The sequence below is a fragment of the Stegodyphus dumicola genome, chromosome 2 (assembly GCF_044657685.1).
Source record: "Stegodyphus dumicola isolate Sdum_Otavi_A_Nest chromosome 2, ASM4465768v1".
In the NCBI taxonomy this organism is placed as follows: Eukaryota; Metazoa; Arthropoda; class Arachnida; order Araneae; family Eresidae; genus Stegodyphus; species Stegodyphus dumicola.
This window is the reverse complement of record NC_140769.1, coordinates 156,350,948-156,375,938: the sequence shown is the minus strand read 5'-3', so window position 1 is coordinate 156,375,938 and position 24,991 is coordinate 156,350,948.

The window sequence follows — 24,991 nt, the reverse complement described above, 5'->3', positions numbered from 1 at the left end:
CATTATAATGCTTTCAAGGTTCATACCACACTACAGCCGAATTTAAATCCCAACTTATTTTAATGAGCTCTCTGTTCCATTCATTGTGTAATCTGACGAGCTTAGAAATATCAAAAAATTCTGTAAAACATATGTAGCTACTCTATTATATGCTTAACAAATAAATAAATGAGATCCTTTTTTTAAGCATTTTATGTATAAAGGACATATATCTTGACTTAATTTATATTATTTTCATTAAATTCATTAGAAAAGCTTTAATATTTCATCACTTTTTCTCTGACGCTAAATAATGCAATATTCGTAGTCGTTCATGACTGCGTATCTACAAGGGAGATTTTTTAATATGTTATTTTCTAATCTAAAATAGTCATTTTGTGATTCGTATCTCTTTTCCACTGAAACTGCTTTACCGCGATTTAGGATATATATTAGATTTATATATAGCATTGTTTTAACATAGGTATTTTGACACAAAATCGGACTTTTTCGGAAATAGCATTCCAATTTGTTTTTCCTTATTTCGATTCTACGACTCAAATTATGCCTAGATATTAAATTTTGTAATTTTTGGTTAGAAATTTACGAAGAAATTTAAAAATTTATCTTGGCGAATTTTTTTCAGTTTGCGCCAAGAATAATTCACTTGGCGAACTTCTTAACTTGTAGCAACCTATTTTCTTTTGCTCTTTTTTTATTGTACACGAGCGGAAAAAAAGTCATCGGCGTTCATACTTTCAAATAATTTTAACGAAATGCGTATATAACAATTTCGTTATTATCGCTTATAATAAATACGCCAAATACAAAACGCGCCAAAATGTTAATTCGCGTATATCTTAGGAAATTTTGAATAAAAAACTAATTTTTTGCAGGTATGCTTAGCAATACATCTATAAAATTTTTCGAAAAATTTATGCAGAGAATTTTAAAAATAAATAAAAAAATTGGCAAATTTTATTTGGAATGAATCTAATTTCGAAATATGAAAGGAAGAATCAAGTAAGTTTAATAAAAGAGATATTAATAAATATATACCAAATTCAATTAACATTGAGAAGCTAAAATTTTGAGAACTAATTTTTAGAAACTACTCGTGCGATTTTTACATAACTTGGCAGTTTGGCATAATTTGAGTCGTAGAATCGAACTATGAAAAAGAAATTAGCATGTCATTTCAGAAACAGTCCGATTTGTGTCAAAATACCTATATTAGAACAGTACTGTATGTAAATCTAATACATGTCCTAAGTCGCGCTTTCGAGACATTAAAAACAAAATTTGAATTTCGTCAATCGGCTCACTAGAACGGGGGATATAGAACTGTGCCATTTTTTATCTTTACGCAATGTACGTACTTATTTGGAAAGTCATACAAATACACTTATCACAATCTTGACCTTACAAAATTTTCAGTGTCATTATTTGCATTTATAAACTACCGAAGATGTCCAACTGATGTCAAACCGCCGGATAATAACCCAACATCAATATTCCCAGCGACCTGACTTGATACATGGATTTCCTCAAATGTAACGTGAATTTTAGCTAGCTAGCTTACCTAAATTCCTACATGAAAACATTCCTTTCCTTAGGTAAATACTCTAATATACTTTTTTATAATTAAATAAACCAATCCAATCCGACTCAACGAAGTCAAGCCCAAAGTTGAGCACTTTTGGATGCGTATCACTTACTCCCTGTTCCTGTTGAACTCTAGGATTCCTATCTTGGATAGAACTTAACCCGATCTTATCTGCAATATAAACTTAACTGCTTTAGTCATTAACTGTGTTATTTCATTCCTATCTTCATTACCAGGCACACATACAATCGATCGTTTAGCAATATATGTCGAGCATCTAACCTCGATCCGCACGTTTTTAGCTTTTTAATATCACCAATTCAATGAAATCGAAAATGCATAGATCAACACAAATTTATAAGAATCAAACTGCTTTGATAACGGTGTACAAACTTTAATGTTATGCAGTAGATATTATCTGCAAAAGTATACACTTCTATAAAGAAAAGAACGGAAAAAATAAAGAAACATTAGCGAATAACTTAACGATCTCTTTATAATGTATTTTTATAACAATTCATGCTCTTCCTAAGGTTTAAAACAATTTTTAAAATGTATCTTGCAGTTGTAAGATGAGTAGAGGACACATTGATCATTAATGTTTATAAGTTAATAAGACAATGTTTTCTAAGATTTGCGTTACAGGAAGTAACTTAAGGATTTTGAATGCTCAGTCAAACTGAAAAATAGGAAGTAATTCTGCGAAGGTTTTCCACAAAGAATCATCGAACACGTTGATTGTAAGAATGAATGACAGATTCTTAATTGTCATTCATTCTTAGAATTAACGTGTAAGAATGAATCAACGTGTACAATCAACGTCTTCAATGAAATGTAAATTCATTGATCACTGAAGTTATATTAGTATCATCTGTCGCTTAACTTATATTAACATCATCTATCAACATATAACTGATTATACATAAATTTTCAAAAGATGAAATTCGTAAATATTGGCAAAGTTTATAAACCACTGACCCACTGATAAGAATTTGAAAATAAAATGGCAAAATAAAAGAATCTATTTACGAATTCGAAAAACCAGTTTGGATACTGGTTTTGAAAATGCTAAATTCTCAGAATCATTCCGAATGCAATATGATGTAAGAGTAAATTTAAATCCTTTTATTCTCAAGTATCTCGAAAAATAATTAAACGTTCTATTCAATATTGCCAATATCATAAAAATAATGATGTAAAAGTATGTATCCTCCTATTAAACTGAATGAGACGAAGATGATGGTTTCGACAGCTATTAATATTATGCAGTAGAGCCTATTTCTTGCGCAAAGAGTCTTGATGTTGCTGTGCGATCAGTCATTGCCTGGCCTTTCGTTTGACGGTATGACGAGGCTGGTGCAATTGTTCTCATTGATTAGATTCCTGTACCCACCGATTTCATATTCAGATCGCTATTGTTTGATTTCGTTCGACGTCAGCACTAATTTTTCAGAAGGATAATCTACAGTCTCTATAAGCCATGATTCTTCCTCTGCCAAACTCAAAAACCTACTCATATTTTAGATGACGCGTACTGAATATTTCCACCCAAAGAAAATATACAATTCTAGCACTCAGACTGCGTTTCTCTCTTCTAATAGCATTTCTAGGTAATATTACTAATGCACATAATTTACATATGTACTGCAAGGCTAATCGTGTGCAAGTCCTAATGAATTCCGCTCAAGGTTCAAATTTTAAGCCTATTAGATGCTTCATTCATGGTGCTTCATTTTAGATTGCCAATAGTGAATTTTAATAGTTCGATCAGTTTCACAGAAATAGTTTTTAGCTGTTGGCAACTGTTAAGATTTGGGGTGCTTTATGCATCAATGCGCTTTTTGACCTAGTGTGTATAAATTAAATTGGTTAATGCTTAAATGCTGGTCTTTAAATTCAAAATCAAGATATCAAAATAGAGATTTAATACAAGCGGTATATGAAATTTCTAAAGTGTTATAAATAATGTACTATAATAAAATAGTTTCTTTTTTAGAATCTATCGAATGCAAAATAATATTATTCTCAAGAACTAGCACAAAAAATAGCGGGGTTTGTTTGCTTATAGGAACTTCGCAGAAAAATTGCTTAAGGTAAGAAATATGAAAACATTTTAAAAGTTATTTCCTCTTTCCTTTCCGCATGCCTTCGTGGTCCACAACTGGGGCCCGAATTAAAAAAAGGGTGGACGATAATTTGTGGCTACCGGGATTTGGCGAATGGTCTTATAATTTCCAGTCCGCCTTTCAAAGAAGAGTATATAAGGAGTTTTCTCCCACCATGCCTTCGTGGTGTAACTGGAAGCGCACTCAGTGCAGATTCGGGAGGTCCGGAGTTTGAATTCCAAAGAGGGCATTGCACATATTTCACGTTCATGCATAGTTTTAGTCTGATAACTCTACAGCTTTATAAATAATATTAAACTAGATTTCTTTTTTTAGAATGTGATGGTTTCAAAATTAATGTTATTCGATTGTGTTAGTGCCAAATCTCTCAACGGATTTCTGAAGAGATGACACGGCAGAAGTGTCAAGGGATTTTTGAAGAGATGACTTCGCAAAAGTGTTGAGAAAGGTAAATAATTCTTATTCGTATGACATATGCAAAAACTGAAAAACTCTAAACCAATCCGTTGTATCACCAGAACGTGTATAAGAGAACTGTACATTGCTAGGAAAACTGCTTGGCTATTTGACTCCACCCACACTGATGATTACATATTGCTAGATATTTATTTTCCGCTGTTCATATTGTTACGAAATGTACAGGAACGGTAAGACAGATTCCCCGCAAAGCAGTTTTAGGGTTGCAAAAAAATGGTATATTAAGACGTTGCCATATTTGCAAAAGTAAAATATCAATGAATAAGCGAACGAATAAATACAACCATTTACAATACTATGGTAAAGGAATTGCAGTGTAGGGTTTATATTTATTTTAACTAACATTTATTTTAAGTTTAAACTATCTTTCCTGTCAAGCCTTACTTTTCCCTGGAACTGCCAATGCCAGATTATGTAAATTTTAGTAGATCGCACAAGGATTCAAATTATCAGCGGAAGTATTCTGATTTAAATAGAAAGGAAACGAGTTCGAGGTGTGATATTCTTACTTCACGAGCGCGGAGGTAGTTGGCCAGAAATTGAAGAACCCCGCGTTTCGGCCTGTGTGCTTGCCTGGAAGTAGTGTTAATCGTTCAAGTGATCTTCAAGTTTGCTGAATTAGCAGCGGTATTGTAAAACGCAGTGAGGTTTTAGAGAGCTTTTAGAGAGCCTCGTAGTTAGAGTCTTGTCTTTAGTTTCTTTTCAGGTTATTATTTTTATTTGACCGCCGAGTTGGCGCAGTTTGTGAGCGTCAAGAGCACGCACTTGTAATTTATTACGTTGAATAAAAAGGGATTTAAACCCTTAACAAGACTCTGTCTTTTATCCAGTTTTCACAGTCACCTCTTGGTTGCGTGCAAGTTGGAGGCGCGCAACGCTACATTGGCGCCCGAACACTTATCGAACTGAAATGGCCGAAAATTGGATGGAAACCGCTGGACAACACCAAGAAATGACAAGCCAATTGGAAGGATTTGGATACCTGGTCCAGACTTTGAGAGCGTCAATCAAGCCCAACGTCAATTTCGACGGAAAAAATTCGGTGGCGATATTTCTAGAAGGCCTAGAAAATCACTTTCAGCTCTACCCTGTTCCTGAAAGACAAAAAGTTGCCATCGCCACATCCGCACTAAGAGGACAAGCCGCGCTATGGTGGAAAATATAGGCAAATTTTTATTAGGGGAATTTGGAAGCCAGACATATACATTTGAAAATTTCAAAAAATCATTAGTAAAGGCCTTCCCCATAGTGAAAGATCGCGCAAGGCTGGAAGCCGAACTATATAGTTTCTATCAACGGGATGTAGCAGAATTGACGGACTTTATTCTACGAAAAATTAAGCTGACGGATATGCTGTATGGGAAAAAACCCGATGCGGAGCTTATTGAAATAATTTTACCAAGATTGTTACCCGCTGTTCAAGACTACTTTGAAATTAGAAACCCAAGCACATTGCAGGAGCTCTTCGAATTGGCGGTGAAGTTTCAAAATCGCAGAATAGCGGAAAAAGCCAGAGGGGCAACGTATTCTCAAAGTACCCGAAGGAAATCTTCAAATGATTAAACCAGAAATGGAAATCGCTCTTATGGGGGAAAGAGCTATCAAGCTAACTCATCGAAACTCGAAGGTCAAGACCCAAAAAGAAAATTCGAAAATAAACATCCGCGTACCCAGTGGGCACAGATTGAAAGGAAAGCTTTAAACGAGTAGAGGGGCCTGTGAAAGGGAGGGTCCAGACGCCGGAAGTTTTAAAAAACCCTCAAATAGACATTTAAATACGGTCATCGTAAAAAACTCACAGCTACCAATTATACAAGTCCTGGTTGGCGATGTACCAGTAGAAGCCCTCATTGATACAAGAGCAGAAGGAAATTTTATGAGTGAAAATTTCTTCAAAAAGAATTTTTATAGGGTACGATTATTTAAAACCAAAAATACGGAAATTATAGCGGCGCAAGGAAAAACATGTCACTGCATCGGGAAATTATCATTAAACTTACAGGTAAAAGAGGAAAATCTCAAAGTATTAATTTTTGTGGTGAAAGACCTACAACACTCTCTTATTTTAGGTATGGACTTATTAAGGGCCGCGAGGGCCAAATTAAATTTTCAAGATAGTTCCGTGGTGTTGGAGATAGACCAGAGGGTGGTGGAACCTGTGGAGACACCTCAATTGGACCTTAGCCATCTGAATGACCATGAAAGTAAAGCAATCCAGCAAGTGGTGAGTAATTTTTCTCATTTGTTTTCAGAAAAAGCAGGAAACTGCCAAATCGTGACTCACAAGATTCAATTAAATGCCGAAAAACCTTGTAGGACTAAACCGTATCGTTATGATAAACAAAAAGACTTAATCATCGAAGAACATATTCAGGAGATGTTAAAGAATAAAATAATAACGCACATAAATAGTGAGTACGCGAGTCCAGTCGTACTATGTAGGAAAAAGAACGAGTTTCCTCCTTCGGATAAAAGGGCTTGGAGGTTTGCTATCGATTACAGAAAACTAAATAGTATTACTGAATTTTCAGTTTACCCTTTGCCGGTTATAGACGAGATCATTAGACAGATCAAATCGACAAGATATATGTCTACTTTGGACTTAACGTCTGGCTACTATCAAATAGCTATGAGACCCGAAGATATACACAAAACCGCGTTTATAACAAAATCGGGCACTTATGCATTTTTACGCATGCCCTTTGGGTTGTGTGGGGCCCCATCACATTCCAGAGAGCTATGGGCATTGTTCTAAAGCCTGTCCTAGGGAAATCAACTTTAATTTATCTAGATGATATAATTATAACGAGTAGTACGTTGGAACAACACATTAATGATCTAGAACAAGTTTTTAAATTATTAAAAGAGGCCGGTCTTACAATTAACGCCTCAAAATGCAAGTTCGCAACTAAAGAACTTAAATATCTCGGTTATAAAATTTCGCAAAAGGGTATAGAAACGCAAGATTCAAAAATAAAAGCTATCAAGAATTTCCCACCGCCCAACACCGCCAAGAAACTTTCTTCTTTCCTTGGGTTATGTTCTTACTATCGATCTTTCATAAAAGATTTCGCTAATATTGTTGAACCACTCTTAGTAATCAAAAGAAAAAGGGGTAAATTTACGTGGACAGCGGAAGCAAACACAGCATTTGAAAGATTAAAAGAAGCGCTCATTAATGCCCCTGTTTTAAAATTCCCGGAGGGGGACGAAAACCTGGAAATTGCAGCAGATGCGTCAGACTATGCGGTGGGCGCGGTTCTTATGCAAAATAACCATCCTCTGGCATTTTTTAGTAAAACATTGAATCAGACACAAAGGAATTATACAGCTACAGAAAGAGAAACATTAGCCGTATTAATGGCTGTACACAAATTTCGGGTTTATTTCGGCAAAGCCCCACTAACAGTCTTTTCGGATCATGCGGCTGTTGGTAGACTTTACTCGGGGAAAAACCTAACGCCTAGGTTAATAAGATGGCCTTTAAAACTCCAAGAATATAATATCAGAATAAAATATAAACCGGGTAAGGAAAACAATGTAGCTGACGCACTTTCTCGTATAAAACTGGACGATGAAGGAAATGAACTTAAATGCGCTGTGTTGACTTCAAAAATTTTAGATTCTAGAGATACGATTATCACTGAACTGAAAGCTGATCCTGAATTTGGCAATATCTATGCATATTTGAAAGACCCCGAAAGCTTTGAGCACACAGATATCGATGCGATAAGAAATAGAGCAGAAAACTATGAAATAATAGATAATTTATTATTTTATACGAAAACAACAAACGAAAATCTTGAGTATAAACCAGTCATCCCAGCCTCGCTTCGATTAAGCATTTTGAAGGAATTACACGACGCGAAAACAGCGGGTCATTTAGGGGTCAGAAAGACTTTAAAAAGGGTACGCGAGGCGGTATATTTCCCGCAATTATACAAAATAGTAACGGTGTATGTCAGGTCCTGTAATCAATGTCAGTTAATAAATGATATTAATTACAGCCCGGCCGGGTACTTAAATAGCATTCGCGCTACATTTCCGAATGAAATTTTAGGCATAGATCTTCTTGGTCCCTTCCCCCAGAGCGAGTTAAATAAAAATCGTTTCCTTTCAGTAATAGTAGATCATTTTTCAAAATGGACAGAAATTGTTCCACTTAAACGCGCGTCAGCCAAAACAGTCGCAGATGCATTCTTACACAGATACATTTTAAAATACGGTGCACCGATAAAAGTCATTAGCGATAACGGAAAACAATTCATTAGTCACATATTTGAAAACATATGCAATGGACTTGGCATACGCCATATCAAAATGGTTCCGTATAGACCACAGGCAAACATAGCAGAAAGAGTGAATGAAAACATAGTAAAAATAATTCGCAGTTACGTGAGGACACATCACAAGCGCTGGGATGGCTACATAAATGAATTAGCTTATGCTTTAAGAACGGCAAATCACGATACTACGGGAAAAACCCCAGCAGAATTATTTTTAGCCAGAAAGTTAATTACGCCTTTAGATAAATTATTCTTTGTGCAACAAAGAGAGCAAGAGTTTAAACAGAAAGATGTGCCAAAACTGATTGATCAGGCGCTTAAAAGTTCGGATACGGCAAGAAATAAGCAAAAAGCATATTATGATAGAAAACGCCGTGAAGCAGATTTTAAAGTTGGGGATAAAGTATTGAAGCGGAAATTTTCCTTATCAAGTGCCCCAGACAATTTTACGGCAAAGCTAGCTCCAAAATTTGAAGGTCACTATGTAATTCAGGAAATCAAAGGAGTAGTATTATATCTTAAGAACGACAGAGGGGAGATCTGTAAAGCAAGTCCCGACCAGGTGAAAAAGTACTATAATCCAAATGATTTTGAAATCCTTAAAAGTTTCTTGCAGGACTCAAGTCTAAACGAAGTAGAAGGTCCAGAAATAACAACAACTATTCCACCACCCAAGAAGCAGAGAACTGAAGAGAGAACTAGCCCTTCTACAACCCGGACGTCGGTATCAAAAAGAAAAAATAACTTTCAAACTCCAGCGTTTAAGGAAAACAAGAATACAGATGCACCGCGTAAAGAAACCGTGTTAAAGAGCAATACACCAACTACAACGGATCGCAGGAGAAATTATACATCAAGGAGAACGCGCACGCGGCCACAGAGTCTGGTGCCAGCAAGGCCGCCGTTCCGGAAACTGAAACGGCAACAGGAGGAACAAAAATATCAGGAACAGAAGAAATTCAAGAAGGACTCCATACGGGAGGACGTCAAGACCAGCCGTCCCATGCAAAAACGGAAATGCCAACAACCAGACGATTACTCCTCCAAGAGGCCAGCATGTAGAGGACGCAAAAGAAAAAGTAATGTGGACGACACTCGGAGGTCAGTAAGGAGAAGATTGACGTCCATGAAACCTCTAACTTGGGACCAATATTGCCAAAAAAGAATGACGGAGTTTCAAGCATCGAAAACTCAAAGATAAGTTAAAACCTTCTATAAATTTTTTTTTCTCTTTTGTTCCGAAATGTTATGCATAAGTACGAAGTCCTATGTTTTGACGAAAGTCAATATGTCTCGGTTGAGACTTAGTTTTGTTTTACTTTATTTAGCTAAGGCAAAAGTATTATTTTCTTTAAGTGTAAAAGCTAAAAACAAGCATTTTCTGTTGGTCGAAAGACTAATTCTGTTATGTTAAAGCCAAAATTTGGCCGAAGATAAAAATAACTTCGTATTCTTGTATTAATAAGAATTTTAGTTTCAGTGCCGCCAGCTTGGCGAAGAATGAGTAAAGTAAAAATTTATTTTCTCTTATTCATTGTATGGTAAATTGTAAAAATTATATGTATTAAAATTTTGTAAATGTACGTAAATACTTGAATGTTATGTAAAAGTAGAATTTAGTCTAGAAGCATAAAATTTTAGATGCTAAAAGTAAAATGCTTAAAAGGAATGAATTCAAAATTTAAGTATTAATCTGTAGATAAAATCATGCTTTAGAGCGAAAGCCTGCATGTTTAAAGATGAATGAGGGGGAAGTTAGAATGAATGTGTTTTGTAGGGTTCTGCACCTACACTTGAATTTTTAAAAATATTAAAGTAGCTCATCGAGTTGTAGAATGTCGAGTAAGGTGTGTCTATTTGGTCGTTGAATTCTAACAAATCATGGTGGTTAAGGGAAGTGTTGTAAGACTAAAACACGAATATTCCCGTTTGACACCACACATGGTGGAGAGCCAAGGTAGAGTTAAATTAAAGCTCTAAAAAATTGAATGAATGTGAAGTAAGCAATAACTAAGAAAAAAGAATCGTGTAAAAACAAAAATTTATTGTGTCAAGAAAGTGTAAATTATAATGTATGTAGAAAGATACTGATACTTATTCCTTCCAGATGCTGGAAGGAAAGACCAAGATTGATTGATGAAGTCCAGGAAAATTTGCTGTAAGAAGAGAGAGTTATAACTATCAACAGAATTTTAGTATACAATTTGTTACATAAGATATTTTTTTATGTGTAAACGAGGTTCTCGACAGTTAGTTTAGAATTAGAGAAACTTACAACAGGTCGTTTGTAGGACCTGCTTCCAAGTTTTCCAAATTCTGGCAGCGGCAAATGTAGGGTTTATATTTATTTTAACTAACATTTATTTTAAGTTTAAACTATCTTTCCTGTCAAGCCTTACTTTTCCCTGGAACTGCCAATGCCAGAGTATGTAAATTTTAGTAGAACGCGCAAGGATTCAAATTATCAGAGGAAGTATTCTGATTTAAATAGAAAGGAAACGAGTTCGAGGTGTGATATTCTTACTTCACGAGCGCGGAGGTAGTTGGCCAGAAATTGAAGAACCCCGCGTTTCGGCCTGTGTGTTTGCCTGGAAGTAGTGTTAATCGTTCAATTGATCTTCAAGTTTGCTGAATTAGCAGCGGTATTGTAAAACGCGGTGAGGTTAGTTACTTTTAGAGAGCCTCGTAGTTAGAGTCTTGTCTTTAGTTTCCTTTCAGGTTATTATTTTTATTTGACCGCCGAGTTGCGCAGTTTGTGAGCGTCAAGAGCACGCACTTGTAATTTATTACGTTGAATAAAAAGGGATTTAAACCCTTAACAAGACTCTGTCTTTTATCCAATTTTCACAGTCACCTCTTGGTTGCGTGCAAGTTGGAGGCGCGCAACGCTACAGCAGAATAAGTGTCAACGTTTGAAACATTGCAGCCACAAAGCAAAAATAGAAAGGGAAAAAAAGAGATAATTATACAATACAAACAAAGTAAAATATCGATGAATAAACCAACGAATAAATACAACCATTTACATCACCATGGCAAAGAAAATATGTTTATCAAGTTTCAGTCTCTGCGTTGCATGAGACAATAGAAGTGTTTTCTATAATATTATAGTTAAGAATTTTGGGGAACTGAGCAATGTTACTGGTAAGAACATTTTTGAAGAACTTTTACTTTGTTCTTTAAATAAATTTAACGATTGTATCCTTTTCCAGGTACCTACGTAGTAGATTTTTTTTCAAATGTAATGATTTGCATTAGTCATGAGATGTAAACATTTATTCGGAACAACCTGTAAACATTGAATTTTCTTCTCATTAGCAGTTCTCTACCAAACATTTATAGCACAGTATTACAGGAGTAACAGTTCCTGTATACAGGTATACATACAGCATTTTAGGCGCTTTAGGCGATCAGTGCGTTTGGCACCCTGTGTAAATAAAGCAGATTCATAATTCAAAGCTATTACTTGATTTTCGCTGGAGAGAAAACTTAATTGGCGCCCTCAGACCTCTGCGCCCTATGTGGCTGCTCATGCTGTCTATGCCTGGATATGACCTTCCCTGTATTTTTTTTTTTAATTTTTAGTTAGAGAAAGCTTTGAATTATGTCAGAGTATAATAAAGAGTTGATAATTCTTGTCTATTTTCCACGTACATGGTTTATGTAATCATTCCAAAGGAGTCTTTGATTAATGATTTACTCTTAAGCAACTGGCCACCCGAAATACTGAAATTTGAGGTCCATACATAATCAAAGTAAATGAAATCATTCTATTTCTGTTCCACAAAGGAAGTAGACTTATTCTAGTATTTTTCCTTTTGATTAAGAATAGTTGAGATTTGGAGGCATTAATACTCGTAAATATTCTCAATTTCTTGTTTTTTCTTTCTCTTCTTTTTACCCTTTCGTTTTTTAGATTTCTGTGTCGTTAAAATAGAGTCTTTTGATTGCAGGAAAATCACTTGAATAAAAAGATGACCAGCAAAAAAAATATAAAGAATTGGGGCTAAGCAAAATCCCTGAGGTACTCTAGCTTCCTTTTGTCTAGAAGTGGAAAACACATTACTCAGTAATCTTATCTGGTCACTCATGAAAAAGAAGTATGCTGATCACTAGTTGAGAATTTGTTTAAGAAAGAGTGATGTTGAATAACTTTCAAAATTAAACTGATTTAAGCAATGATTAGCATATTATATATAATTTAAAATTATTTATAAATAAATGTATTATTTAACTCTACCGATGTCTGTAAGATATCTCTGGGTAAAAAATTCATCATTCAACATAATTTAATCAATAAGTAGGGAACGATGTGCAGTTTTGATGAATTTTAAATATGAAAATGCCGATCCACATGAGTATGTAGATCCAAAGCAAGAGTATATTCGCTACATTTGTTAATATTGTTTTCAATTTATGCATTTCCAAAACTCTTCCTCAAATGTATGCCTTATAAAGCTAAATACTTTTTCAGAGTTATCATTTCATTTTCCAACTCATTTTCTCGATATTAAATTTGTTAGAATATTTTGTGGCATTTTATTTTATATTTAAATCCTTTTTAAAAGGAAAAGACAGATGCTGCAAAATATTTTTACTTTTTCAAAATCATGAAATTTGACCTTACAATCTTCAACGCCTCTTCAACTTCTGCCACATATTTTTCAATGTTGTAATCATATTTTTTACATTTTTGTAGATGATCGGATATATCTGGAAGCTGATTCAAATTATTTATGGAATATCTTACTTTAGCATAATAAAATTTGTTTTGTATGCATTAACGGTAATGCTACTGATCATTTCAACTGTTGTCTTGCTTTCTGTTTGAAATTCTAAACTTAAATCACTTGATTTCGATGTAAAATATGTAAAAAACGTAAATCAGAGCCAAGTTTCATCATTTAAGTTGCACATTCTTAATCTTGCTCTTTGATACAGTTTTTAATCTCATGTAATAAATCACTAAATGGTTACAGAAAATTGCTTCTACTTAGCCTCATTACATCTATATGAAGATAGCGAAATTAGGCTAACGAAATTAGAATAGCTGTCCTCACTGTACTGATATCCAACTTCGACCAATCTCTTCGACTGTCCTGTTATTTTGACCAGGCTCCTCAGTATAGATATAGCTACGTCGCACCAACTGCTCTATTCTTCGAAGATTATTGATGTTGCTGCGTCTGATTTGGATACTTTCGGGCCTATTTGACTCCTCTGCAATGACTCCTTGGACAAGACAACAACATCGATATAAAATAACAATTCTGACTGTCCTTCATTAAGCTGCAACTGAACAGACGCCGTTTGAGGGAGAGACTTCGAATGGAATTAATAGTTTTGAAATCTATGTCGATTATTATTATTATTATTATTATTATTATTATTATTATTATTTGTATTTAATCTTTTGTTTGCAAACAACTTTTGGTGATTTATCCTGTGATACCTAAAAAAACTTGGAAATTCGCAATTATTTTGGCATAGCGTGATCAATCCATTTCTGTGGCCTTCCTCCTGCTTTATCTGTTGGTACGGAAGTTGATTTCAAAATGTGGTACTAGTTTCAAATACGTAACAATTCTTTAGATGTATAATCTTTCAGATGCAATGCAGACAAAAATAAACAGTTGTGCTGTGTCAGTGGTATCTGTCCATTCATCAAACGGAAGAGAAAATAAGAACATCTATTAATGTTGTTTTATAACTGTTACCTTATATGTATCTGTATATTTTCGCTCATTTTCTCAATCTGCCGCATCAAAATATTTCAAAACAATCTTTTGAAATAAAAAAAAAAAATAAAAAATTGCGGTAAAAATTTCAGTTTTATTCTTAAAATCATTATAAAGCAAATCTGAAATTTCCAAGGAAGTTTCTTTTATAAATTATCCATCAGAAAATGCTTTATCTTTTTTTTTCACGCAGAAGGGGGTTAAAATACTTCTTACTCTGAATAATGGAAGGGTCCTCGCAAGTAATTTCAACATGAGCATTTTAGAAATACTTTGTTGAACTCTGAATTGAGCCTTAAGAACCCTAATTTCAGTTTTATCATATTACTACTTTGTGTATAATCTGTTTGATATTTGTTATGCAAAGTTAAAAAATGTCTCTCCAGATTAGCCTTTTTAGTAACGGCTAAATAGGCATTGCATATTAAACAAAAACATTCATCTTTCATCGCTATAAGAAAGTAATCGAGTTCCCATTAACGAAAATATTAAGTTTTTGATGTTTTTAGTTTATTACTCATTTTAACGGATACTAAAACGAAAAGGAAGTATCCGAGTAGACAATTTAAATTTAAAAGAGAAAAAAAAGGTGCTTTTCGCAGCAGTACAATTAAGAGAAATGGACGCTTATTTTTAGAAACACTAGTACAATGCTACCAGAGGCGATAATGCATATTATACAAAAAAAGTTAGGAATGCTAACTGATGAATTGTTACACCAAGGATTAAAAGGAAAAGCGCGGACAACGACGTGTTAAATGGCGTGTTTGATAGCGAGCGGTTGACAGGTAGGATGCCGCTCTTCCCACTCTCAACAGCTAGCGCGGAAGACGGGTTATTAACTTTAACTGTGATACTAAAGAAGACACAGCCATTTGTTTCTGTGAGGGAGGACTAAGTTGCTTTTGTGTACTGAAATTGTCTTCAGCCGAGTGGAATTGACCTAAAATCGCCTAGTGATTTACTTGTTCGCCATTACTATTACAGACTATCCTTTCTGAATCAGTTTCATCACTTTCATTTGCTACAATTTAATTTAATTTCTGGTTTCTATTTGCTTTATCTTATGAGACACTTGTGTTATATTTTGGTTTGTTAATAAATGTTATATTTGTTTTTTGGTTGTTGTGCCGCAATAACCTGTGTTGCTTAACAAGTGAATCATAGGTTCGAAAATCTGAGCCGACACTTTTTTTAAAAACACCGACATTTATTTTCACGACATTTCTAATTCTACAAAATCTTAAATGCAACTAACTATCAAACAGAAAAGCAGACGTAGACGTAACGATGCATGATCTGGGCACGTGATTCTCGTGACAGACGAATTCTTTAGTGTTGCCACAGAAAGGCAGTGTGTCGCCACAACCTGTAATAAGCTTGGAAAGGTCTAAGGGTAAGATGTGTGAGCTAGGAAATAAAAAATAAAATTCAACTTACCCCAAAATGACAACATTGACTCGTTGAAACAATTCACAATTTATTTAGCCAGACTGTAAAGATATATATCAAAAAATATCACATTGCCAGACATAAAACAACTAATACAAGGCGCACATGAAGCTGCTCGTGAGTTGCAGACGAAGTCCAGAAAAAATCTTAATTCATCCGCGAAAGTACTGTCCTTACGTGAATAGCATATCTCGGTAGTGTTAGCTACCTTAAAGTAGCTTACGTTTTTGATGAAATTAATTCAAATGCAATTACAGTTCGGAAACTTATACCTCAAGAATTAGCACGTGGCTGTGTGACTTCTTGGGACGAACAAGAGTTCGATGAAATTCTGCGCAAAATATTTTCCGTAACAAAACATTATCAGAGGATGGTTCTTGACAAGGTACCTTTCAGGCAATTAACCAAAAGAGTTCTTTTAATATAGATTTAATTCGATGGGACTCCAAAGATGAAAAATGGCTAACTCACGCGGCCAGGGAAAAGGACATCTCGGAAGATGAGGACTCGGCCAGGACAGCCCAAAAGGGCGTCCTACCTCGACGAAGTCCAGCAGCAGAAGAGAGCGAGAAACCGGTTTCGTCCTTCAAACTCGCCTCGTGGTCAGTATCGGTTGCAGTTAGCATCTCATGTGGAGGCTTGCCTTCACATTCCCTCCGGCCAAAGAAGAAAAATCACACAGTACAGTTCACAATGTCACAATCTTGATGAGGCACCACTGATTGTAGAAGTAACTAGGTATAACTAGAATTCACGTGACTTCAAACTAAGATCTGGCACACATATGAAAATAGCACATGTAAACTCAATCACATACCTGTCTGGCTTACACTAGAACTCATCATAAATAGCGTAATTAAATATACCTGCCTGGCATAATTCACATATGGTCAAATATTAAATTATCAACATATCATTGTCTGGCATAAATATGAAAAAAAATATTTTCTGGGGTAAGCTGCTACACATGCGAATTAAAATTAACTAAGAAGTAATACATACAATACATGTCTCACATACAAGTAGCATAAAACTTCACTAGAATCCGTGAACACATTACATTTGAAACATAGTGAATCTCACATTACATGCAATCTTTCATTGTTAACAATTCTTACAATATCTTACTTAACAATTTTTTAATATTGTATCATTTTATCAATTCTTTTAACAATTTTTTAACATCATATCATTTTTATCAATCTTTTGATAATTTGTTTTTACACTATAACATTTTTATTAACTTTCTTGTATATTATCAATTTTCAGAGTTACAAGACATTAACAATTTGGTAGTATTTCTATTTTTATTACTCTTATTTTCTACTAATTGATTGCTGTTTCTTACAATAATTTTTTTATATGTATTTTGTCTGTTGAAATATTTTTTATGCCCCCAGTCTTTATGGATTCTTGCAAGGGGTCTAAATTTAGTATCATATTTCTGGCAAGAACCCTTAATTAGTTTAAATGATTGTTATACCCTCTTTTATACTGATTATTGCCTCTGTACGGATGATACGTCCTGCGCCAATTATTACGAAAACTTCTCTGACCTCTGAAAGTTCTGCTAGGATAATTCTGCCTATTATGCTTAGGAAAATACCAACATTCTGTTGTTAAGTGTCTTTTACTACATATATGACAAGATACATTATCAAATCTGTTCATATTTTGAGATGTAGAAGCACTCTGATTAATTTTTGCATGTGAGGAATTTACCTGCATATTTTGAGATAATCCATTTAACTCTTGAATTATTTTATTTTGTTCAAATTTGTCTTTAAGCAAAGTATTAATTTCTAAATTTTGCTCAACATTAATGCTGTTAAGGTAAATCTTTTGATCATTTAAAGCATTTTCTACATTACTAGCTAGTTCTACAGCCTTATCAAATGAAGAAGGACCTAACTTTTTAACCTCTATTCTGATATCAGCTCTAAGAGCTTCAAGAAATTTTGTGAGTTTCATATTTTCTTTTAATCTGTGTAGGCTGGGATTTTCAACTGAATCTTCATTAATGTATTTTGTGGCTGCAGTCGTTATCTCTTCAGCTAATTCTCTGACTGATTGATTACATTTTTGAGAAATATTTGAAAATTTTTGTTGAATAACCTGAAAAGGTTCAAGTTGAGCAAATTTCTCTTTTAGTAGTTTTTCTAAATTATCAAAATTGTTCTCTTTAGCTGCCCGTGGGTCATTGACCAAGAAATCCAGAGCTTTATTCCGACAATTGATTTTTAGAATAATTAACTTTTTCTCATCTGGCCATTTTTCAAGCTGTGCCACACTATTTATCTGATCTAAAAAGAAGTTAACATTTTCAGAGACATTACCACTAAAAGTAGGCAGAGCAGAAGCTAAGGAAGTAGTCATTATAGTAGTTGATTTTACCTTAGATTTTGGCATAGATGAGCTTAAGTACTGATAATTACATATAATGCTATATCTTTTTATTTCACTTCTAGAACATTCAATTTTAACACATTAAAATATACATCATTTTTATCAGTACTTAATGCTAAATTGTAATGTGCATAAATCATTTATCAAATATGCATAATTTTTGCAATTATCAATGAGAATAACAAACTTTGACCAATTCTTAATTATCATATACTTCAACATAATTTTTACCACATTTATGACAACAAAATGGATAGATCAGACATTTTTTTTTAAATCTGTATTTAGATACTGCTATATACTTATCAATATCACTACACTCCAGTGTTATATTATTGAAATTTACTTATAGTTAAATATATTACATATGTCTGAAAATATATATTCAAAATATTTCAATTCACATCACATGTGTAGCAAGGAACTTAGATCACACACCTTATCTTAAGTCCATAACATGAACTGAAAAATTACGATGATTGATTTTCTAATTTATTCCAAGTATTTAGGTTCTCAACCTTAGTAGATTTAATTTTTTCTTTTGGAACGGCACCAAATGTTATATTTGGGTTTGTTAATAAATGTTATATTTGTTTGTTGGCTGTTGTGTCGCAGTTGCTATTGTGTCGCAATAACCTGTAATAAGCTTGGAAAGGACTAAGGGTAAGATGTGTGAGCTAGGAAATAAAAAATAAAATTCAACTTACCCCAAAATGACAACATTGACTCATTGAAACAATTCACAATTTATTAGTTAGCCAGACTGTAAAGATATTATATCAAAAAATATCACATTGCCAGACATAAAACAACTAATACAAGGCGCACATGAAGCTGCTCGTGAGTTACAGACGAAGTCCAAAAAAATCTTAATTCATCCGCGAAAGTACTGTCCTTACGTGAATAGCATATCTCGGTAGTGTTAGCTACCTTAAAGTAGCTTACGTTTTTGATGAAATTAATTCAAATGCAATTGCAGTTCGGAAACTTATACCTCAAGAATTAGCACGTGGCTGTGTGACTTCTTGGGACGAACAAGAGTTCGATGAAATTCTGCGCAAAATATTTTCCGTAACAAAACATTATCAGAGAATGGTTCTTGACACGGTACCTTTCAGGCAATTAACCAAAAGAGTTCTTTTAATATAGATTTAATTCGATGGGACTCCAAAGATGAAAAATGGCTAACTCACGCGGCCAGGGAAAAGGACATCTCGGAAGATGAGGACTCGGCCAGGACAGCCCAAAAGGGCGTCCTACCTCGACGAAGTCCAGCAGCAGAAGAGAGCGAGAAACCGGTTTCGTCCTTCAAACTCGCCTCGTGGTCAGTGCCGGTTGCCGTTAGCATCTCATGTGGAGGCTTGCCTTCACAACTTGTGGAACAAAAATGCGCAAAGGGAAAATGGAAAACTTTGCTGATTTTATTATTGTGTATATTCATTAAGTTCATTTCATAACGGGAAACATAAAAATCAGCAATACCGTCGTCTGAATTCCAGTTTTGGATCTTCCAGCTGCTAGCCAAACGTGTTTCTAATTACACCACGAAGGTACGCGGTAAGAAGAAAAGATGCTTTACAGCTGAGTCAATTATCTAGCCACGGGCTTTTAAATAAAACACTCAGCTGAATATTGATATCTTTCATCTAATCATGCTCAATATTTAAGAAATGAAGAACTCGAAGGACAGTCATATACTTTTACGTTTCATAAAAACGGAGTTAAAATTAGAAGATCGAGATGACAAGCAATCAGTGTTGTAAGCATACAATTTCTAAATTTACAGAATTGACAGCAGAGAGTACAGTACAATGTACTCTCGATTATCCGGGCTAATGCCGGGGAAGCAGATCCGGATAATCCAGATATCAATTTTCATGTATATTGTATGTGTTTATTTAAAAAAAAAATTTATTGTAAAAAAAAATTTTGACACTAATTTTATTTTATTTTTGATACTATTTAAATATTTGACGAACTTTTAAAACTGAGTATTGTTCGAAGTGCTGTGTATTGTTCGAAGTGCTATTTAATCATTGCTTACGAATCGCCTTGGTCGATGACGTCCAATAGAGTTTCGGTAGAAGTCATTACTGTCCCTGCCCTAACGTAATTGTCGCTGTGTTCTTCGCTTGTAAGCCATGGCAATATTAACCTATTAGGAATTCAAGTTACAGTAATTTTACAGTAGGGAAAAAAAAAAAAGAGATTTGGAAAGAAAATTAGAAAAGAAATAATAGAAATAGCTATGTGTCAGTTAGCATAAACGGAAGAAAAACATGTTACGAATGAATAGAATTTAGGAATTTAAAAATTCTCTATGTCTATATGAACAAAATAATCAAGCCTTCGTATTTTTATTAACACTCTCTGCCTGTTCTATTCTTGTGACATTTGAAACGATATCCTTATCACTCGAGCATTGAAAGCCCGGCTCAATCGAATCGCCATTGATGTTTTCCTAATTGACATTTTCGGCGAATTTTACACTTTACATATTTAGCGTACAATTTCTGTTCTTGCGCGACTTCTTAACAATCAGATAAATCTCTGTGTTCTATATCAGGCAGAATCTTTCTCTATGCACATACTTGCGAGCTTTTATTTTTCATACAATCTTGCGCATTTATTTTTTATACACTCTTGCGCATGGCGTTTGTGAGTACGTGGGCACCACCACGCACGGTTGATCCGCAAACCGGATAAAATAATCGAGAGGCTAACTGATACCTCCGGATAATTGAGAATACACTGTATTAATGCTCCCATATCTGAAGAAAATTACTGTAACATCCAATTAAATCAAAATAATTAACTGTGTACAGTTTTAGGACTTTATATAAATATCAAGTAAATAGCGCTTGATATTGTCGTATTGTTTTAGTTAAAATAAAATAAGTTGCGAATACAACAAATAAGATCCCCGTTTAATTTTCTTTGAAAAATACTTGTTTTTATTTTGTTTTAAGGAAATTAATGTATTTTAACTGCATATTTTTTATTAATTTAAAGGATAGTAATTGTAAACATGAAACTTCCTAGCTTGCATTTCAATGCATGCGTATTTAGCCTATTGTAAAATGAAAGTCCGAATATACGGAATTTTCGTATATCCAGATGGCCTGTAGTTTTAGTTAAATCCGGTTATTTAGAGTTTTATTGTAATATTAGTCCTATACGGTGTAACAGCATATCTTTTGCTTCATTCTAAATTTAGACTGTGCAAGAACATAATGTATATCGAGCTGAATTTTTTTATTAGATTATTCTACGCTATGCGTTTATTTCCCGTAAGATTACAAATAATTCTGACTGGAAATTTTTGCGGATCGCAGATCATGTTTCCTTACTAATCGATGGCATAATTACGCTTTGTTTCCCACTATAATTGCTCAAGAGAGTTCTGGTATCTGGTTCTCCAGAATGATTTTTTAATGTTATGTCGTTTACTCAGTTTCAGGCTCTAGTGTTTCCAGACATTAAAATGTGTTGTATATTCTTTAATACTTTTATCCGTGCACATATTAAATGGGTTACTATATTGAGATTTTGTTGAACATTTGTTCTGTAGCAACACATTTGTATGATAATTGATTTCAGCTTTCACTTAACTGGATAACCCAAATTACCTGGATATATAGAAATTCGGCTTATATGAACTCCTAAAAGGCTTTAGAATGCTACGAACCACCAGCCGCAGAGCGGCAGGATCACTGGAAACTGGTTATTCGAACTAGTTTAAATTTCAGAGAGGGTGTTAGCTGTATAGGAGTTTCTATTTGTAACAATACGATCCAATTTCCCTTAGAAAGTCCTCCACGAAGGCAACTCTCCCCTTAGCCAGATATTCCATGTGAGCTTTGTCATGACCAAATAATCCAATTCAATTATTAGCCCACAGCTCAACAAGTTTCCTCCGGTGTTATTTTTAAACTTGAATCATTATTTGAATAGGCTTAACAATATGTAAAACTTCTAATGGCTCATAAATAAATGTAGACATATTTTTATATATCAGGAAAAGACATTTTTTTAATTTGTGGAGTCAGTAAGTTATTCTGAAGCAGGAGGCGTGAAAACTGTGCAGTGCCCTAGCCACGACTCGAACCCTGGACCTCTCTAATATGCGTCGAGTACGCTTCCAATTACAACGCGAAGGTATGCGGAAGGAGGAAGAAAATACCTTGTAAATTTACAAAGCTTTTTCATTCTATAGTTATATATATATTTACATTTCCATGCTACTTTTATTTAAATGTACATTTAGATGCCCTTTTTCTTTTCAAATGTACGTTTTAGTAAATGAATATTTCATCTGATATCTCAATTATATTTTCTGATTTCCTTAAAGCTGAAATTTGTATTTAAATGTTTTTTTAATTCCAGAGTTATTGCCATCATTACTGAAATTAGCCAGATGCGTTTGCTGTGTATGACAGACAACTGGTTTCATATGATATGAGTGAAAATTTATTACGGGCATTAATTGTTTATTTTGATGTTTCAAATGTTTCTTTACATTCGCACCACACGTAATGAAATTGGCGGCTCTTCGTTTTCTCTGCTGTATACATTCTTTGGAAATGCAACTTCTAATGCGTCTGCTGTTGTAGTAAACTGAACTGATAAACATTAAAGAAACGATTACAGATGAACATTAACCACATAATCCTGAACGAAATTTTAGCTTCTGTAATCTGCCATTCTCTAACAAAATAATGCACTGATTTACTACTATATCTTTCAACGAGTTTCATTTATGAGTGCATAAAAATTTATTCCTTAAATGTGCATGTTTTACTCTAGAATTACATGCAAATCAAGAGGTAATAAGTTGAGTTCTTTGTAAAAGAGAACAGGTTAATGTTAACTCCTCTCAGATTTATAACATTTCAGATGCAATATATTAATATTAACTTATTTCTAGCTCTGAAAAAAAGGAATTACAGGCATTAGGTAATTACAGGCAAAGGCCGACTTTTTTTCTCCCCATGTAGTTCACCCATCACCGGCTATCTAAATAAGGTCTCATACGCGAGGAATCCGCGTAAGAAGCATCTGAGGTGCTGGTAACAGAGCAATGAAGTTCGCATGAGACCAGCTTAAAAAACAATATCGCAGTATATAATAGTGCATTATATGAACATTTATTCCATAACAAGCGTATGGAGCTCTTTCAATAACATAAATTTAAATAAAAACTGATGGCTTACCAGCAAAATGGTTTAAACTCAACTGTTGAACTCTGGTATTTGACCGGGGCCCGTATCCCAGTCAACGGACTAGCTGCATGTGTAACGCAGTTTTCTTGGCTTTTTTAGTGTGTAACATAGTTACGAGCCAATTTTCATTGAAAAACCGTCCACAGAAAGCGTCCCTTTCCTTTGGCGTACATTTGTATACGTTAAAAAAATACAAATTAATGCCTTTATTTCGAAAACAAAAATTTCAACTTTGAGCCGCCCAATCGGTATAGTGTTCAGGGAAGCTGCCTGCGATGCCGAAGAGCCTCGGTTCGAATCCCGGAGAAGGCATAGGTGTAACTGTCCGTCCCTTCATAGGAAAAGCGATGGTGGCCCAATTATTAGGTGCCTTCATAATAAAGCGACCACCACATCCGGCCTTGTATAGATTAATGGACTGGGTTACGTTTGTAATTGTTCACAATCTGCCATTGGACACACAAAAAAATATTCAACTTTGATGTATTCTTAATACTTGTACTTAGCAGGTAATAGATCCTACACTGAGGCTTTACTAATATGTTGTATTCAAACCAGCATCTTATTTAAACTATCTAAAATCCTCACAAAGAAATTGCTGGTAAATATTTAAACTGGAAGTACTTTATTGCTGAATTCATTTTTATATTCGTTCTTTGACAGATACCTCAATAGTATTAATAAAAACTAGATTAAAACAAAAAATATAATTAGAGTCAAATTTTATAAAATTATATGCTAATTCTGAAAGTGGGCGGGTAATGAAATTTAGAATGTTTCCCAGTAATTGGTAATATACCCCATTAAAAAAATCATTCTTATAACGTTCTTAAGATATATATATACACTGCGTAAACTTCACTACAAATATATTTCTATCCTATTCAATTCCTTTGTTGCCGCGCTCTAGTAACTTCGACACTAACGAAGTAACCTCTAACCGCGCCCCGCGAAGGATTTCCGCTATGATTTCCTTTCACTTGCTAGGCCTAATCGTTGGAACACAGATCACGCAAAACAGTTCGAAGAAAGGAAAAAAAAAAAAAAAAAATATGGCGCCTAATGAATACTCTTCTTTGAGTTTTCCTGCTATATTGTTCTTTGTTATCGAGATGGCTGCCTTGTCTGACGTTTCCGTACCTGGTAGAGGAATTTTAAAATCATTTCTTTACTTGCTCCAGTGTTTATACAAAATGTTCTTGAAGTTTATTGTTCGAAGAACTCCTATTTGTTGCGTAATTTACTCGCTTAGATTTCGACACCATTTTTTGGTACGGTCTAATATATTTTATGCCTTACAGGGATAATAAAGTAAATTAAACAGAAAATAAAAACGTGCATTCTTGTCAACTACGTAAATTATTTTAAAAGAAGCCTATCTCTCAAAAGTTTTTTATTCTCTTTATATAATAATATCTTAGATATTCTATAAAGAATATTCGCACCACTTTTAGCAATAAACATTAAGAAACAGACGAAAGCATGAAATGAGACTATACAATTGTAAAAAATTAAATTTTTTTACTTCCTGAGTATCAAAAGGTTCTTTTGTCTTTTGGAATAAAGCTACATTGAAAATGGTCTGAGAGACATTTCAGAGCTGCTTTGAGTCAGCATTTGTATATCAGGCGTTTGTAGGGAAGTACAGCTGTCTTGAAAAAACGTTTGCCAGTAGAATGATGTAAAAAATAATGGCGTT